The sequence below is a fragment of the Symphalangus syndactylus genome, chromosome 18, assembly GCF_028878055.3.
Source record: "Symphalangus syndactylus isolate Jambi chromosome 18, NHGRI_mSymSyn1-v2.1_pri, whole genome shotgun sequence".
Lineage (NCBI taxonomy): Eukaryota > Metazoa > Chordata > Mammalia > Primates > Hylobatidae > Symphalangus > Symphalangus syndactylus.
In genome coordinates, this window is record NC_072440.2 from 67,410,001 (window position 1) to 67,429,317 (window position 19,317).

The following is a 19,317-nucleotide window of genomic DNA, read 5'->3' on the forward strand; positions in this document are numbered from 1 at the left end:
GCACTTTGGGAGGCCGAGGCGGGTGGATCACGAGGTCAGGAGATCGAGACCACGGTGAAACCCCGTCTCTACTAAAAATACAAAAAAGTAGCCGGGTGTGGTGGCGGGCGCCTGTAGTCCCAGCTACTCGGAGAGGCTGAGGCAGGAGAATGGCAGGAACCCAGGAGGCGGAGCTTGCAGTGAGCCGACATTGCGCCACTGCACTCCAGCCTGGGCGACAGAGCGAGACTCCGTCTCAAAAAAAAAAATAATAATAATAATAAATAAATAAATAATAAAATAAAATAAAAAGTTAAAAAACAATACATGGCTGGGAGTGGTGGCTCATACCTGTAATCCTAGCACTTTGAGAGGCTGAGGCAGGAGAATCGTTTGAGCTTAGGGATTTGAGACCAGCCTGGGCAACATAGTGAGACCTCATCTCTACAAAAAACGTAAAAGTTAGCTGGGTGTGGTGGTGTGTGCCTGTAGTCCCAACTACTCGGGCGGCTGAGGTGGGAAGATGGCTTCAGCCCAGGAGGTCAAGGCTGTAGTAGGCTACGTTCGTGCCACTGCACTCCAGCCTGGGCAGAACAGAGCGAGTAACTGTCTCAAAAAAAAAAAAAAAAAAAATGTACACGATGCAGGTCAGGAATTGGCAATTTTTTTCCGTAAAGGGCCATAGAGTAAATACTTTAGGCCGGGCGCAGTGGCTCACGCTTGTAATCCCAGCACTTTGGGAGGCCGAGGCGGGCGGATCATTAGGTCAGGAGATCGAGACCACGGTGAAACCCTGTCTCTACTAAAAATACAAAAAATTAGCCGGGCGTGGTGGGGGGCACCTGTAGTCCCAGCTACTCGGAGAGGCTGAGGCAGGAGAACGGCGTGAACCCGGGAGGCGGAGCTTGCAGTGAGCCAAGATTGCGCCACTGCACTCCAGCCTGGGTGACAGAGGGAGACTCCGTCTCAAAAAAAAAAAAAACAAACTTTAGACTCTGTGGACCATATGGTTTTTATGGCAAGTAATCAACTCCACTGAGTAGCATTAAAGCACCCAAAGACAATATGTAAATATATGTGAATATAAATAAATGGGTGTGACTGAAATGAACACTGAAATTTTATTTTCCTGTAATTGTCACCTATGTAATATTATTCTTCTTTTATTTCCCATCATTTAAAAATGTAAAAAGCAGGCCAGACGTGGTGGCTCACGCCTGTAATCCCAGCACCTTGGGAGGCCAAGGCGGGCAGATCACGAGGTCAGGAGATCAAGACCATCCTGGCTAACACAGTGAAACCCCATCTCTACTAAAAATACAAAAAATTAGCCAGGCAGCGGGGTGGGCGCCTGTAGTCTCAGCTACTAGGGAGGCTGAGGCAGGAGAATGGCATGAACTCAGGAGGCGGAGCTTGCAGTGAGCCAAGATGGAGCCACTGCATTCTAGCCTGGGCGACAGAGTGAGACTCCGCCTAAAAAAAAAAAAAAAGAAAGAAAAATGTAAAAAGCACTCTTAGCTCACAGACCATATAACCAAGCAGTAGGTCCAGGTTTGGTTCACAGCCTATATATAGTATGCAGATCACCACTCTAGGTCAGAATTTGCTAATGTGTGCTTCAATTAAAAAAAAAAAAGATTTTACATCAAGTAGATTAAACAAATGAAACAAGTTATTATCTTGGCTTATAAAGCACATTTCCTTATTGCAGGACCTCTCAGTGCTTTTAATGTGGTATTACACATTGAGAAGCTCCAAGAAAGAATAACGGTATGTGGCTTTCTCAAACTTATTATTAGCATCAAATCCTTTTTTCAGAGCCATTTCTTCAGACCAGTGGCCTGAAGAACATACTTATGAGAATGTCAATTCAGACATTTCTTTAAAAGGAAACTTATCGAGAAGTTCTAAAAACTCCAACAAATTAAGATCATTTTACCCAGTACCTGGATAACATCTGAATAAGCATTTCACAACTTTTTTATTTTTTAATCTTGGGAAACACAAGTCGATAACTGGCAGGAAGTTTTGGCTCAAGCCTAACTTTTTTTTGTGGCGGCGGGGGAGCAAGTCAGCAGAACTGGGTCGTAATATGGAGCCTCTGCTCCCTAAGACAATATAAACATTCCTAAGCATTCTAGCAGGTGTTGAAAAAGTGATTTAGGCAGAGCTTTGTAATGCACAAAATAAGGACATAATAATGTTTGATTAGAAAACTAAAGATATGCTAGAAGACAGGCACAGTGGCTTAAACCTGAAATCCCAGCACTTTGGGAGGCTGAGGCAGGCAGATCACTTGAGGTCAGGAGTTCAAGACCAGCCTGGCCAACATAGTGAAACCCCATCTCTACTAAATACTCAAAAAAAAAAAATAAATAAATAGCTGGAACTTGTCATGTGTGCGAACTGGCAAGTCAAGTCTATTAGAGGACTGTTTTTATATGATGCATGGAAAGCTAGCCAACAGACTGCAAAAATTCTCTCACATCTATACACATATTGCTGAAGAGAGGATTCAAGCAGGGATTATGTTCCAGGGAAGAGAAGGCTGGTCTGAACAACCTCAAGGGGTCCTTTCAACTGAGAGTCCTCAATTTTGTGATTCAGAGTTCACTGGCTTCTCCTGGTCAAACATAAAATCTTCAGAGGCATTTCCAAGTTGTTCTTAGAAAAAAGCTACTAACCCATGGGGTGGGACCCAGTTTACTTATTCATTCAACAAACATTTAAGGTGCCTCTATCAGATATTGGGTCATTCCAAAGTCCTTGAAAAGAAGGATGGTGCACAGGACAACCAGGAAGAGATTATGTAAGGTCAGATGCATTGGACTTATTTACAGGAGATGTAGGCTAAAGTGACGGAAGTGTCAAGAAAAGAGAAGAAAAAAGTCACATTTGCCTTGAGAGCAGAGTCAGCACCAGAAAGATGCAGAAAAACTCCTTAGAATCACAGACTTTCAAGTTGGAAGGGACCTTCATCTAATACTTATATACCTCCCTCGAAAGGAGGCACGGAGGCAATCCATTCACTCCATCGGTGGTCACCTCTTACGATTTTTCCATTTAAGTTCTTCTATTAAGCAAAAATCTTGTCTTCCTGTAGAATTCACCTGTTAGTCCTAGTTCTGCCTCCTCTAGCCTAAAGATGAAGTGGAAGCCCTCTTTGCCTTAACAGTATTTTCAATTTTTAAAAAGCTAATTCCCTTCCAGTGCTCTCTTTACTGAGCTAACCATTCCAATTCTTTCAAAGTTCCTGAACTGGCACCAGCTGCCTCAAAGCGAAGAATGGATATCTAGTGCTCACAGCGGGAAAGCACTTAAAATCAATGAGCTTCAAACATCAGTATATACAGGCCTCCCCTAGGCGTAAGTTCAGATTCTAAACCAGAAGTCTGAATTGAGTCCCGCACTGTAAAGCCGGCATCTTAGAGAATTTCAAAGCAGATGGTCTAAGAACCATATTTTGAAAAACACTGCCCTGTTTTAGACACGAGGAAACTGAGGCCCAGCACAGGGAAGAGATTTGGCCCAGAACGCACAATTGTCTGTCGGTGGCGAAGTCTCGAATCCAGGTCTCTTACTCTCAGCCCAACTCTGTTCACCGCGCTCCCCGGCCTCTGCTTCTCCACTCAGGGCAAACTCGTGAAATGCACTCCCAGATGATAGAGGCGGTCTCGCACGGGGGATAGAATCGGAATCAGTGCCCATGCCTCGAAAGGAGAGCTTGTGGGAGCCCTTCTCTTTCTCAAGGCCTCAGTTTCCCCAATCTGTAATCACGGGACGCAGAACCACAACGCCAGCTCGTCCTCTTTTCGGGGACAGACACGACCGGTCTTGCTGTCTCTGGGCCCCTGGGCTCAGATGTTGAAGCCCGTGTGTCCTGGGAAGGCGGACCCGGGTCTCCCGCCCCCGTCCCTAAACTTTGGCGGCCCCCGCCCCAACCCCAATCCCTCGCATACCTGCCTCCGCGCAGTTAACGCCAGCCCAGTCAATCAGTTTTTCGGCTAAACGGCCAATACTAATACCGCGTCAATCTGTTGCGTACGACCTACCCCTCCTACGCGGACTCCAGTCACATGACGCGGAGCCGCCCCTCTCGGAGGGACTTCCGGCCCCAACCGGAAGAGATTAATCTCCGTGTCCGAAGCTCTAAGGTTCCACCTGTGGGCAGGAAGCGGAGGAACCTTGGAGCTCTTTGGTAGCTTTTCAAAGAGCTTGGGTTTGGGGCTCCTAAAGGAAAAAAACTGACTCCGGCCGGGCGCGGTGGCTCCCACCTGTAATCCCAGCACTTTGGGAGGCCGCGGCGAATGGATCACTTGAGGTCAGGAGTTCGAGACCAGCCTGGCCAAAATGGTGTGTACTAAAAATACAAAAAGTAGCCGGTCGTGGTGGCGCACACCTGTAATCCCAGCTACTCGGGAGGCTGAGGCAGGAGAATCGCTTGAACCCGGGAGGCGGAGGTTGCAGTGAGCTGAGATCGCACCACTGCACTCTAGCCTGGGCGACAGAGTGAGACTCCGTCAAAAGAGAGAGAGAGAGATAGAGAAAGAACCAACTCATTCCGGAAAGTACTAGATAAACTTGAAACATCTTGTTACACCAGAATACAAGGATGATGGTAATAAGAATCATGGGAACGTGTCAAACAACACAGGAGCTGTCTTTAAGGAGATCCTACTGGCCAAGTCGGGGCAATTTCAGAATCAAAATATGGAGTGATAGTAATAAGAGTATAACTAATTGAATAAAATAGTAATCCATGAGTCTTTACAAACATAAAGAAGTGAGCATATTAATGGGTGAAGGGAAAGTCTTCCTTTTAGTAGAATGCGAACTAATAAACATGGTGGAATTAGGAAATCAATAATGTGTGGTAAAACTAGAGAAACGGGATGTTTACAACAGTAAAAGTGTCTCCCATAAATTACCTATTGATTACAAAGGGAAAATGGTGATGTTACAGAGGTGTAACCTAGCAGAACAAACAGATCAAAGTGATCAAAGTTAACACCACTAGTTAATGGGTCAGATCAAGGGTCTCCTAATAAAATGCAGTGAGAACACATCTGTGGTATTTCTGTCAAAAGTGCACCGTGCACATCTCATGAGGAAGTGCTAGAGAACCCCAAATGAAGGACACTCTCTACAAAATAACTCATTGTCATGAAAAACAGAGAAAAGCTGAGGAACTGTTCCAGTTTAAAGGAGACTAAAGAAGCATGACAACAAAATGTGGTGTGTGATTCTAAATAGGACCCTGGACTGGGGTGGTGGTGGTGGTGGAATAGTTGTAATGGACAATATTGGGACAAGTAATGAAATTTGAATATGGATTGTGGATTAGCTGTTAATACATATTGTATCAAATCACATACTGACAGGTGATGGAGCTTGTGATTTGCACTCAAGCAGTCATTGGAGTTCTTGACAGCCATCTTCATTCATTCAACAAGCATTTATTAAGTGCCTACAGTTATCCCAGGAACTGTTAGGGATTGGACCTGAGTAGGAGGTGAACATAGTAGATAAAAGCTGGCGTGGTGGCTCACGCCTGTAATACCAGCACTTTGGGAGGTCGAGGCAGGCGGATCACCTGAGGTCAGGAATTCGAGACCAGCCTGGCCAACATGGTGAAATCCATCTATACTACAAATACAAAAATTAGCCCGGCGTGGTGGCGGGCACCTGTAATCCCAGCTACTTGGGAGGCTGAGGCTGGAGAATTGCTTGAACCCAGGAGAGAGAGGTTATAGTGAGCCAAGATCGTGCCATTGCACTCCAGCCTGGGCGACAAGAGTGAAACTCCGTCTCAGAAAAAAAATAAAAAATAGTAGATGAAATAAACTCATAGATGAAATTCCTAGTCTGCCAGCCACCTTCGCGAGTTCCTGTGATCAAGCAGTAATACAGAGGATGTTTCCAGTCACACAAACCTGGATTTGAAACCAAGCTCTAAGAGAAAAACAGCCCCTGATATCCAGGAGATGGTCTGGCACTCACACATAGACCTTGATGTGTTCTCTTATTGAACATAAAAACTTCACAGAACATCAACATCAAACAAGGCCACTATGTGACCATGATGGATCAAGACAATAACAAAACCACTCGAATCATGTCTGAACCCAGACAAAACATGAGCATTGTTCAAACTACAAAAATGGCCAAACATTTCCCTATTCTGGCTCATATAGAGATTATAGATTTAGCCTCGGTCTACTCTTCCCTCCTTCTAAATAATGTTTATCAAGGTACTCACTTATAGGCAGCATCCAATCCAGAAAACCCCATTTACTTAAACCCTCCTCCAAATCACCTAATGCAAGCCCAAATCCTATGTGTCCTTTGTAACACTTTGTTACTGAGATGCCCCTTTGTTTGTTTGTTTGTTTTTGAGACAGAGTATCACTCTATCACTCAGGCTGGAGTGCAGTGGTGCGATCTCGGCTCACTGCAGCCTCTGCCTCCTGGGTTCAAGTGATTCTTCTGCCTCAGCCTCCCAAGTAGCTGGGATTACAGGCGCCCACCATCACGCCTGGCTAATTTTTGTATTTTTAGTAGAGACGGGGTTTCACCATGTTGGCCAGGCTGGTCTCGAACTCCTGACCTAAGGTGATCCTCCCACCTTGGGCTTCTACAGTGCCGGGATTACAGATGTGAGCCACCAAGCCCAGCTGCCCTATTGTTTCTCATGATTCATGTCCTCTCACCCTTACCCCATAACAAGTGATAAACTCAACTTGTTTAACCACAGGTGTGTTCCAATTTCTTCCTACCTCAAAAAGTTGTTATGAGGATACTTGGAACAGGTTCAGCACAGAGTGAGCTTTCTCTATCAATCGATCCATTATCTATTTTTTATTTTTAAAAAAACATGGTCTCAGCCTGTGGCCCAGACTGGAGTGCGGTGGCACGCCATCCTAACTCACTGCAGCCTTCAACTCCTGGGCTCAAGTGATCGTCCCACCTCAGTCTCCTGAATAACTGTGACTACAGGCACACACCACACCCAGCTAATATTTTTTATTTTTCTGTAGAGACAGGGTCCCACTGTTGCCCAGGCTGGTCTCAAACTCCTGGCCTCAAGGGATCCTCCCAGTTTGGCCTCCCAAAGTGTTGGGATTACAGGCATGGGCCACCTCACCCAATGCTTTCGATATACTTTTAAAAAATTATATATATATTTTTGAGACAGCACCTCACTCTGTCACTCAGACTGGAGTACAGTGATGACATCTCAACTCACCTCAACCTCCGCCTCCCTAGCTCAAGCGATTCTCCTGCCTCAGCCTCCTGAGTAGCTGGGATTACAGGTGCATGCCACTACCACTCACCTAATTTTTGTATTTTTAGTAGAGATTGGATTTCACCATGTTGGCCAGGCTGGTCTCGAACTCCTGACTTCAGGTGATCTGCCCTCCTCAGCCTCCCAAAGTGTTGGGATTACAGGTGTGAGCCATGACGTTGCCCCCTCAGCTTGCATTGTTTCTAGGAGAACCTGCACCATACCTTTACCTATAGCCTTTATCTATAGCCCCAGGTCTTAAGAAGCATGAAGTTTTAACTGTGGACACGGGATTTGGTGAAGCAGCAATCACGACTGTGGGCACAAGTAGCAAGGCTGCAGCAGCACATTGACTATAGAATGAAATGCATCCTACAGGAAGGCACAATCTTCTTTGGCACCTTTAAGGCATTTGACAAGCATGTGAATTTGATCCTCTGTGATTGTGATGAGTTCAGAAAGATCAAGCCCAAGAACGTGAAGCAACCAGAGCTCGAAGAAAAGCACTTTTGGGGCCTGGTGTTGCTGCATGGGGAGAACTTGGTATCCATGACTGTGGAGGGGCTACCCCCAAAATATACTGGCATTGCTCAGGTACCACTTGCTGGAGCTGCAGGAGGCCCTGGCATTGTTAGGGCAGCTGGTAGAGGAGTATCAGCTGTTGTACCAATTCCCCAGGCTCCTGCTGGATTAGCAGGCCCTGTCCCAGGAGTTGGGGGACTATCCCAGCAGGTAATGACTCCACAGAGAAGAGCATTACTGGAGCCCCAACACAGTACCCACTAGGACCAGGGACTCCACCCCCACCTGTTGGCAGAACAGCCCCACCTCTAGGCATTATGTTTCCTCCACCTGGTATGAAACCACCCATGGGCCCACCAATTGGACTTCCCCTTGCTGGAGGGATGCCAATAGACATGCCCCCTCCAGGAATGAGACCCTCTCCACCAGGAATGCATCCACCAAGACCCTAGGATATTGCTGATCCATCTCAGTCACTTTTCCCCCTGCAATGCATCTTGTGAAATTGTGTAGTGTTTGTGAGCTTTTTGTCCCTTTTTTCTGCATTAATCATACCTAATAATAAATGCCTAAAGCAATTAAACTGTGGGAAAAAAAGATATTGAAGCCATCAGCTTTCATTAAGATAAACTCACTGATTATATTCCTCTTTGCTCTTTTTGTTGGGTTCATAAGGTGGAAAAAATGGAGAGAGTTCAACTTTTCCTTAGTCGGAAATGAGGTCATTCTCATGGTATTTTCTGGAAAGCAATAACCACGTTCCTGAAACTTTAACATTAGGGAACCAGCATTGTTTATTTCTTCATGTTCTTGTTATTAAAAACGTTCCCAAGAAGTAGCAGAATTGGAACTACCAAACTTGGAAGCACTTCAGCTTCAAAAATATATCAAGTAATATCTTCTCTGCTTTAGCACACTAAGGCACTTATAGTCCCTGGAAGCCCTGTTGGTGATGTTGGCATTTATCCTGCCAGAACCCAGCATAGATTTAATATTATTTGACACCTACAACGTTGTGCTGAATAAAAAATATTCATTCCGGTGGGAAATAATTTTAAAAATATAAATTTTCTGATTTCTTCCTCTGCTTGCTCCCAAGTCCCCCGCCCCTCCCCTTCTTTGCCCTTACTCCTCTAATAATAATAATAACAGTAGCTAATATTTATTGAATGTTTATAATGTGCTGCATACTGCGCTAAGGGCTTTATGCAATTTAACCTTCACCCCAGGATCGTGAAAGAAGTCTCATTACAGATGAGAAGCTAGAGGACCAGAGAAGTTAAGCAACATGCCCAAAGCCACACAGCTGGTAAGAATCAGGCCCAAAATTGGAATCCGCCCTCAAAACCTGCTCCTGTTGAAATGTTGCTTCACCTTCCTGGCACAGAGAGTAGGGTCTGTGAAGGGATGGAAGGAGTGATAGGCTGGCAAGGAAGGAAGGGCTTGGGGTAGTGGGTGGGGTGGGTGGGAGTGGAAGACCATGCAGAGGCATTTAGACCCTCTCCAGAGGGCAGAGGGAAGGGATGGAGATTAGGAACACAACACAAATAGGAGGTCACTGTAGAACCTCAGGAGGAGCCATGAGTTTGGGGGACCAGGAAGGTTGAAGAGTGGGTAAATTAGGCCGGGCGCAGTGGCTCATGCCTGTAATCCCAGCACTTTGGGAGGCTGAGGTGAGTGGATCACCTGAGGTCAGGAGTTCGAGACCAGCCCGGCTAACATGGTGAAACCCTGTCTCTACTAAAAATACAAAAATTAGCTGGGCATGGTGATGGGTGCCTGCAATCCCAGCTACTTGGGAGGCTGAGGTAGGAGAATCACTTGAACTGGGTAGGTGGAGGTTGCAGAGAGCCGAGATCACGCTATTGCACTCCAGCCTGGGTGACAAGAGTGAAACTCTGTCTCAAAAAAACAAAACAGGCCGGGCGCGGTCGCTCACGCTTGTAATCCCAGCACTTTGGGAGGCCAAGGTGGGCGGATCATGAGGTCAGGAGATCGAGACCATGGTGAAACCCCGTCTCTACTAAAAATACAAAAAAATTAGCCAGGCGTGGTGGCAGGTGCCTGTAGTCCCAGCTACTCGGAGAGGCTGAGGCAGGAGAATGGCATGAACCTGGGAGGCGGAGCTTGCAGTGAGCCGAGATTACGCCACTGCACTCCAGCCTGGGCGACAGGGTGAGACTCCGTCTCAAAAAGAAAAGAAATTACAAAAGTATTAATTTGGGGAACTAATAAATGTCCATAAAATCTTCACAATCCACGTTCTTCTGTCATGGCTTCAGCCGGTCCCTCTGTTTGGGGTCCCTGACTTCCTGCAACAGACGGGGTTTCACCATGTTGGTCAGGCTGGTCTCAAACTCCTGGAGGTCATTTTCTCATACTTTTCTCAGTGAGTCCTTTTAACAGTTCATTGAGGAAAGAAGTATTTGTGGCCACTTTACAGAGGAGGAAGCTGAAGTTCAGAGAGGTGAGGAAATGTCACCAAGGTCACACAACAAGAAAATAGAGCCAGATTCAGTGCTTCCAAGTCCAGAAGGATGAACTAGAAGTAGGGTTGCTAGATAAAATACAGGATATGCCCAATTAAATTTGAAGTTAACATAAACATCAAATTTTTAAAAATATAAATATGTCCCAAATATCACCTGGGACATACTTACATTTAAAAATTATTATGCTGGGGCTGGGCGCAGTGGCTCACGCCTGTAATCCTAGCACTTTGGGAGGCCAAGACGGGCGGATCACGAGGTCAGGAGATTGAGACCATCCTGGCTAACATGGTGAAACCCCGTCTCTACTAAAAATACAAAAAAATTAGCCGGGTGTGGTGGTGGGCGCCTGTAATCCCAGCTACTTGAGAGGCTGAGGCAGGAGAATGGCGTGAACCCGGGAGGCGGAGCTTGCAGTGAGCCGAGATCGCGCCACTGCACTCCAGTCTGGGCAACAGAGCAAGACTCCATCTCAAAAAAAAAAAAAAATTCTTATGGTGGGTGCGGTGGCTTATGCTTGTAATCCCAACACTTTGGGAAGCCGAGGCAGGAGGATTGCTTGAAGCCAGGAGTTTGAGACCAGCTTGGGCCACATAGACCCCATCTCTACTAAAAGTTTTAAAAATTAGCCAGGCGTGGTGGTGCACACCTATAGTCCCAGTTACTCAGGAGGCTGAAGTGGGAGGATCACTTGAGCCCAGGAATTCAAGGCTGCAGTGAGCCATGATTGTGCCACTGCACTTCAGTCTGGGCAACAAAGCAAGATCTTGTCTCAAAAAAAAAAAAAAAATTACATGTTGTTTATCTGAAATTCAAAATTAAGTTGACTTTTCTTTTTTGCTAAATTTTTGGTAGAGGGAATGCCTACATCTTGACAGCATGAAAGAGCAGAGCCTAGGACTGTGGGATCTGGGAGAGAAGTGAGAGTGACCTCACGACCCCTTCTCAGGCCTCGAGGAGGAGGCCCAGGCACTAGCACCAGGCCACCAGGGTCTACACAAACCAAGGTCTACACAGCTCCCATACAGGTGTCTAGAAACTTTCCCAGGACCTAGGGCAATGAAGACTTAAAGGGACAATGGCCCTCAGACTCTCCCCAACCTTGTACCACATTTATTCACCCTCCTCCATACCAAGAAATTACCTTATCCTTTGTCCATCCACATTCAGACCAAAAACCTGGGAATCATTCTTGTTTCCCCAATGCTACATGTAGAGCTGTGCTATCCAAAACAGTGGTCTTTAGCCTCGTGTGGCTGAGTGCTTGAGATGGAATCCAAATTGAAGTGCACAATAAGTGTAAATAAAATACACACAGGATATCAAAAACTTGGTACCAAAAAAGGGCGTAAAATGGCTTGTTAATAATTTAAAAATAGCGATTTCATATTGAAATAATATTTTACACATTGGATCACATAAAGTGTATTATTAATCTTTTTTTTTTGAGACCAGGTCTCACTCTGTCATCCAGATTGGAGTGCAGTGGCAGGATTGATCAAAGCTCACCGCAGCCTGAAATCCTGGCTCAAAGTGATCCTCCCGCCTCAGCCACCAGGGGCGCGCCACCAGGTCTAGCTCACAAAATGTCTTATTAAAATTACTTTCACCTGTTTCTTTTATGTTCTCGATGGCTAGAAAATTTCAGATTACATTTGTGGCTAGCATTGGAATTCTGTTGACCAGTGTGGGTGCAGACATGGTCTGATTTGTTCATCTGTAAAATAGGTTTGGAGAGGTGGAGTCATTGGTTGATAGTCATACGCAGTGTCCAACCTTGGCATAGTGGGATGGGAAATCAGGTTATTTTGAACCCTGAGCCCATGGCTACCCGTCAGCTCCCTGGGCTGACATTTTACCTCTTCCAGAATCATGTGCCCTCTTGAAACCACAACCAGTCCTCAGTGGAGACCTAAAGTATGCTCGCCCATCCTGGTGTGAGGACTTGGGGATGGGGGTGGGGGCGGGGGCTTCCTGGATGGGATTGTAATCCCCCATCAAATTCACCTTACCTGCTGCCTAGACAGAGCCGATTTATCAAGACGGGAATTGGAATGGAGAAAGAGTAATTCACGTATAGCCAGCTGTGCGGGAGACTCGAATTTTATTGTTACTCAAATCAGTCTCCCAGAGCATTTGGAGATCAGAGTTTTTAAAGATAATTTGTAGGGGCTTGGGAAGTGGGGAGTGCTGATTGGTCAGGTTGGAGATGGAATTATAAGGGGTCAAAGGGAGTTTTTCTTGCTGTCTTCTGTTCCTGGGTGGGATGGCAGAGCTGGTTGAGCCACATTACCGGTCTGGGTAGTGTCAACTGATCCATCCAGTGCAGGGTCTGCAAAATACCTCAAGCACTGATCTTAGATTTTACAATACTGATGTTATCCCCAGGAGCAATTTGGGGAGGTTCAGACTCTTGGAGCCAGAAGCTGCATGACCCTAAACTGTAATTTCTAATCTTGTAGCTAATCTGTTAGTCTTGCAAAAACAGACTGGTCCCCACCAGGCAAGAAAGGGGTCTTTTTGGAAAAGGGCTATTACCAATTTTGTTTCAGAGTCAAATGATTAACTGAATTCCTTCCCAAAGTTAGTTTGGCCTACGCCCAGGAATGAACAAGGTCAGCTTAAAGGTTAGAAGCAAGATGGAGTCAGTGAGGTCTGATTTCTTTCAGTGTCATGATTTCCTCAGTTATAATTTTTGCAAAGGTGGTTTCAGGATGGCTAAGCCAACATCTGAAGGGTGAGTAAGAACAAGCCAGGTAAAGAAGGGGGAAAAGTGTTTTAGGCAAAGGGAACAGCATGTGCAAAGGCTCTTAGAGAGCGTGTTAATTGAGAATATGAATGTAGTTCCATGTGGTTAGAACAGAGATGTGGGGAGTAGGTGAGGTCAGCTGGTCTCAGATCCTGCAGTGCCCACCAGGCTTCAGCATGAGGGCCAGAGAGGTCAGAAGACAGATGTAGACAGTGGAGAGACCTGGCTATGTTTGTGTTTTAGAAAGATTGGGCCTGCTACCGTTTGGAGAACCACTGTTCCAAAAGATAAAATTGAGAACCAGAGAAGAAAAGGGCTTGTTCGGGGTCATATAGCAAATCAGAGCCAAGAAGGACTAGGCTAGCAGGCCCAACCGACCAGGAAAGGAGCAAAGACAGCCCTGTTCAGGAGTCTCAAGGAGGCACTGGCATGGGGTGTCCACTAGGTGACAGCAGAGGCTGAACCAAACTCCAGGGGCTTCAGGCAGGAACCACCCTGCTTTTCCACAAGCCTTCCTCTTTCCATTTCCCTGGTCTGGGCATCAGAGGGCCTCTCTCCTAACTCTCTTCTCCAGACCCTAGAGCAGCAAGGAGAGCCCTGGGTGTCAGGAGGCTCAGAGACTAGCCCTAGCTCCATTTCCCCTCTGCCATTGACATAGGGCAAATTCACAGATTAAAAACTGCTTGAGAACTTGAGTCTTTGGCTGTAGAAATAGAAGTGGCATTATTAGTCTACCAGGAGCCACATTCTGTAGTTAGATCTCCTGCTGAGCCTCTTGATCCTCCTTTAATGCTCCCTGTCCACCCACCCTCTTCATTCTATCTTGTGAGTTAGAATCCCAGAGACTCTCAAGGGCCCCAAGGCCCAGGCCAGCCCCAAGAGGGAAGGAAGGGATGTGAGCTAAGTTCTCTGAGTTAGAGCCAACACAAACAGCCCAGGTTTAAACCTCAGCCAAGGGGCCTTGTGTAGAACAAAATAGTACATACGTCACAGAGCTTTGGACAAATCTGATCTCCTCCTAGGGCCTCCATTGTGAAATGAGGTGAAGAATCCCTGGGTGTCTTCACTTCACTCCTGCTGGGCAGGGTTACCAGATATAGTAAACAAAAACACGGGATATGCAGTTAAATTAGAATTTCAGATAACTAAAAAAATAATTGCAGCCAGGCGCGGTGGCTCATGCCTGTAATCCCAGCACTTTGGGAGGCCAAGGCAGGCAGATCACTTGAGGTCAGGAGTTCAAGACCAGCCTGGCCAACACGGTGAAACCCTATGTCTACGAAAAATACAAAAATTAGCTGGGCGTGGTGGCGGGAGCCTGTAATCCAAGCTACTCGGGAGGCTGAGGCAAGAGAATCGCTTAAACCCAGGAGGTGGAGATTGCAGTGAGCCGAGATTGTGCTACTGCACTCCAGCCTGGGTGACAGAGCAAACTCCATCTAAAAAATAAAAATAAAAATAAAAAATAATAATTGCAATGTTTGGGCATATACTTACATAAAAATTATTTATTGTTTTCTGAAATTCAAATTTAACTAGGCATTTTTTTTTTTTTTTATCTGACAACTCTAGTACTGGGACATGGTAGGATGTCAAGTGGTGTTGGAACAGGAGGGGAGTGAATCTTGCACTCAGCATCATTCTATCCCGTACCCCAAGGTCCTTTGGGGCTTCATTGTCCAGTTAGGTAGAGCTCTCACAGCCCATTCTGCCCCTTGTTTCTACTGGATTTCCCTATAGTTTCTGGCTTACTATGAGGCATTCTCCTCAGTGAGCTCCTTCCCCAACTCTGATCTTCACTGCACTCCAGGGAAGAAAGAAAAGTAGGCATAAGCATCCCAATCAGTAGAGTGTATAACAGGGATTCAGCCAAAGTAACTGACTTGCCCAAGGCTGCCCAGGAGGAGAAGTGGAGCCAGGGGTTGAACCCAGGGTATAGGGAAGGATCTCCTGGGCTTCTTAGAACCCCACTAGCAGGCTGGAGTCATCTGGGGACATGGAAGGAGCCCACATTCTACAGCCTGGTGAACTGAATATCAGGTCAGTCACACTGCCATCTTGCCTGGCTTCTGCCCTCAAGTGCCCTCCTTAAATGAAGATCTCATTTGTCAAAGGCTACTGTGTGTCAGTCACTGAGGCACTTTGCTTATACTCACATTAATCCTCATGGCATAAGTGTTATTATCTCCACTTTACCAATGAGGCCCAAAGAGGCAAAAGGACTTGGCTGAGATCACACAGAAAGTGAGAAAAAATCTAGGTTTCAAATTTGGGTCTGACCTGGGCTTATTCCATCCTACCATACTGCCTTTCCTACACCAAAGGTGTTAGATACACCTGGAGTTTTTAGGTGGAAGATTAATCTGCAAATAATAACAGTTTTCTTTCTTCCTTTCCAAACTTGACAATTTGTATTTTTTTCTTGTGTTATTGCATTGGCTGGGACTTTTAGTAGCACTAATAGTAGGTACCCATAATGTGTTCCTGATTTTAATAGAATGTTTCTATGTTAGTTACCTATTACTGTGTTTAAAAAAAAACAACAACAAAATTTAGCATCTCAAACAAACATTTATTAACTCACACAGTTTCTGAAGGTTAGGAATTCAAGAGTAGCTCAGTTGAATAGTTCTGGCTCAGAATGCATGAGGTTACAGTAATGACATCAGCCATATTTCTCCAAAGAAAATACAGGTCGATCATCCCTAGTCCAAAAATACAAAATCCAAAATGCTCCAAAATCCAAAAGTTTTTGAGTGCTAACATGATGCTCAAAAGAAATGCTTGTTGGAGCATTTCAGATTAGAGATGTCCAGCTGGTAAGTATAATGCAAATATTCCAAAATCTGAAAAAACCCCAAATCTGAACACTTCTGGTCCCAAACATTTCAGATAAGGGATACTCAACATGTATATAAATGGCCAATAAGCACATGAAAAGATGCTCAATATCATTAGTCATCAGGGAAATGCAAATCAAAATCACAATGAGATACCACTTCACAATAGGACAGCTACAAAGACAGACAATAACTAATGTTGGCAAGGATGTGGTGAAATCAGAACTTTCATACACTGCAGTTAAGAATGTAAAATAGTGCAGTCACTTTGAAAATCAGCCTGGCAGTTCCTCAAAATGTTAAATATAGAGTTTGCATATGACCCAGCAATTTCACTGCTAGGTATATACCCAAGAGAAATAAAATCATACGTCCATGGCCAGGCGTGGTGGCTCACGCCTGTAATCTCAGCACTTTGGGAGGCTGAGGCAGGCGAATCATGAGATCAGGAATTCAAGACCAGCCTGGCCAATGTGATGAAACCCCATCGCTACTAAAAATACAAAAATTAGTCAGGTGTGGTGGCGCATGCCTGTAATCCCAGCTACTCAGGAGGATGAGGCAGGAGAATTGCTTGAACTCGGGAGGTGGAGGTTGCAGTGAGCCGAGATCATGCCACTGCACTCCAGCCTGGGTGACAGAGCAAGACTCCATCTCAAAAAAAAAAAAATTAAAATAGTATGTCCAAAAACTTGTACATGAATGTTCATAGTAGCATTATTTGTATTAGCCAAAAAGTGGAAGCAACCCAAACGTCCACCAGCTGATGAATGGATAAACAAAATGTGGTATATCCATACAATGGAATCTTATCCAGTCATAAAAAGGAATGAAGTACAAATAGATGCTACAACACAGATGAACCTTGGAAACATTATGGTAAATGAAAAGTGCCAGTCAGAAAAGACCACACATTGTACGATTCTCTGGATATGAAATGTATAGAATATGCAACTCTATAGCTGGGCATGGTGGCAGGTACCCGTAGTCCCAGCTACGCAGGAGGCTGAGGCAGGAGAATGGCAAGATCCCCGGAGGCAGAGCTTGCAGTGAGCCAAGATTGGGCCACTGCACTCCAGCCTGGGCAACAGAGCGAGACTTCGTCTCAAAAAAAAAAAAAAAAAAAAGAATATGCAACTCTATGGAGACATAAAGTAGATTAGTGGTTTATAGGGGATGGGGGTGAGAGGAAGGCAGAATGACTTACAAGATTTCTTTTTGGGATGATGAAAATGTTCTGGAATTAGATAGTGGTGATGGTTGCACAACTATGCATATACTAAAAAACATTGAACTGTATACTTTAAATGGATGCATTGTATGGTATGTGAATTGTATCTTAAAAGTTCTGTTACCAAAAAAAAGTCAGATGGGGCTGTACTTATCTGAAGGCTTGACTGGGGCTTAAGGGTCTGCTTCCAAGTGGCTCACTCATAAGGATGTTAACAGAAAGCCTCAGTTCCTCCCTCACCACATGGGCATCTTCATAGGGCTGCTTGAATGTCCTTTTTGTTTTTTGTTTCATTTTGTTTTGTTTTTCTTTTGCTTTGTTTTTGAGGCAGTGGGATCCTGCAACCCTGTTGCAGTTGGAGTGCAGTGGTACAATCATGGTTCACTGCAGCTTTCACCTCCAGGGCACAAGCGATCCTCCCACCTCAGCCTCCCAAATAGCTAGACCACAGGTGTGTGCCACTATACCCAGCTAATTGTTTTTTTTTTTTTTTTTGAGACAGGGTCTTGTTATATTGGTCAGCCTGGTTTCAAACTCCTGGCCTCAAGCAATCCTCCTGCCTCAGCCTCCCAAAGTGTTGGGATTACAGGGGTGAGCTACCACACCTGGTCCTGCTTGAATGTCTTTGTGACATGTCAGCTGGCTTCCACAGAGTGAGTCATCCAGGAAGAAGAGCAAGAAGTCAGGCACAATGCCTTTTATGACTTAGTCTCAGAAGTTACCTCACTTCCATCACATTTTATTTGTTAGAAGCAAGTCACTAAGTATAGCTCATACTCAAGGTAGGGGAATTAGGCTCCACCATTTGAAAGGAGGAGTATCAAAGAATTTCTGCACATCTTTTTAAACCACCACAGCTTCTAATGTTGTTCTGTGACCTAGAATGATTTCTGTAGTGTCCCTGACTCCCCATCTCTCTCTGTCTCTCTCTTTTATTCTAGTTTAATAAGCTATTGAATTGAATAATGTGTTTCTTCCCATCTACTGAGATGTTTAGTTTTAGACACAAGTTGTGTCTCGTTCTTTATTCCCTCATACTTAGGGCTGGGTTTCATTGACGGCAGGTATGCTAGGGGCTGAACTACCTGGAAATCTTACAGGCATGGTCCTGTAGCAATAGATTTGTACTCCATAACCCTAGGATCTCCTGGAAGAAGACTGCCTTCTGGGCTTCCTCCCCAGATGCCAGATTCTGTCTGTCTCACTGGGTTTCCTCTCCTGGTCTGCAGAGGGGGCTGCCCCAGCCAAATGGGTGGGTACGTTCCCAGATGTGGCAGCAGTCTTCTAACAACCTCCAGCCACAGCACCATCAGGATCTGCAAAGCAGAGGCCACTGTCTTCCTGGGAAGCCCCCCAGCCAACATCTGGGCACAGCTGGGACACTAGGGCTTGGCCATTTCTGCCCAACTGGGACTCTTCTACAGGCAGTCTTTGCACCAGAGCTCCCTGTTGGCTGGCTGAGACTTTTTCAGAGTGGCACTTCAACATGAGGCTCTTCTCAACCAACCCTCCTTCCCCTCTCTTCCCATACATGTCAGATCTGAAACACAGTCGGAAGGCTTTCCCTGCCCAGTCCTGCTTCTTCCCCCTTTATCTTTCATAGGCATTTCCTCTGATAAATCTGTTGGACTTCTAACTCTAGCTTGGCAGCAGTTTCCTAGAGGACCCAGCTGACACCCAGGCCCTGGCCCCTCTCTGTGGCTGCCAGATCCCAGTTCCCTGGGCATGAGTTCCCTCTCCACCCCTCCTGACTGCTCTATTCCCCTCTCCCTTCCTCTCTTTCGCAGGCTGTGTCCAGAGTCTCAACCTGTGCCTGGCACATAGTAGATTCAGTAACTACTTGTTTTTGAATGGACACAGAATACTCCGGAGCTAGGCACTGCCCACCCCATTCTCCTGGCATAGAGAGCCACAGAGAGGCCCCTGGGTAAGGCTGGGAGTGCCAGCTCCATGGGCCAGAAGGAAGGCACCCTTCAGGCCACTGGGGAAGGCAGGCCTGAGGCTAGGAGGCTGTGGGAGAGCCAAGAGACTCCCAGGTCCCAGGGAGGACTTCTTCACATGCCAGGGGAAGTCGAAGCTGGCTTCTCTCTGGATCTGCTGGGTGAGCAAGTCACTCCTCTTCTTGGGCCTTACTCCATATCTCTGTGGGACTATGGGATGAGAAGCCCCACCCTGCCTATCTCCTCAGGGAGGGGCAGGGGTAGTGAGCTTCAGGTGAAGTC

General features: G+C 45.8%; 1 pseudogene; it reads left to right on the plus strand.

Annotated features, from left to right (window-relative positions):
* The first annotated feature begins 4,055 nt into the window (after nucleotides 1-4,055).
* Nucleotides 4,056-8,247, plus strand: LOC129467530 (small nuclear ribonucleoprotein-associated protein N-like; annotated as a pseudogene).
* The last annotated feature ends 11,070 nt before the right edge of the window (nucleotides 8,248-19,317 follow it).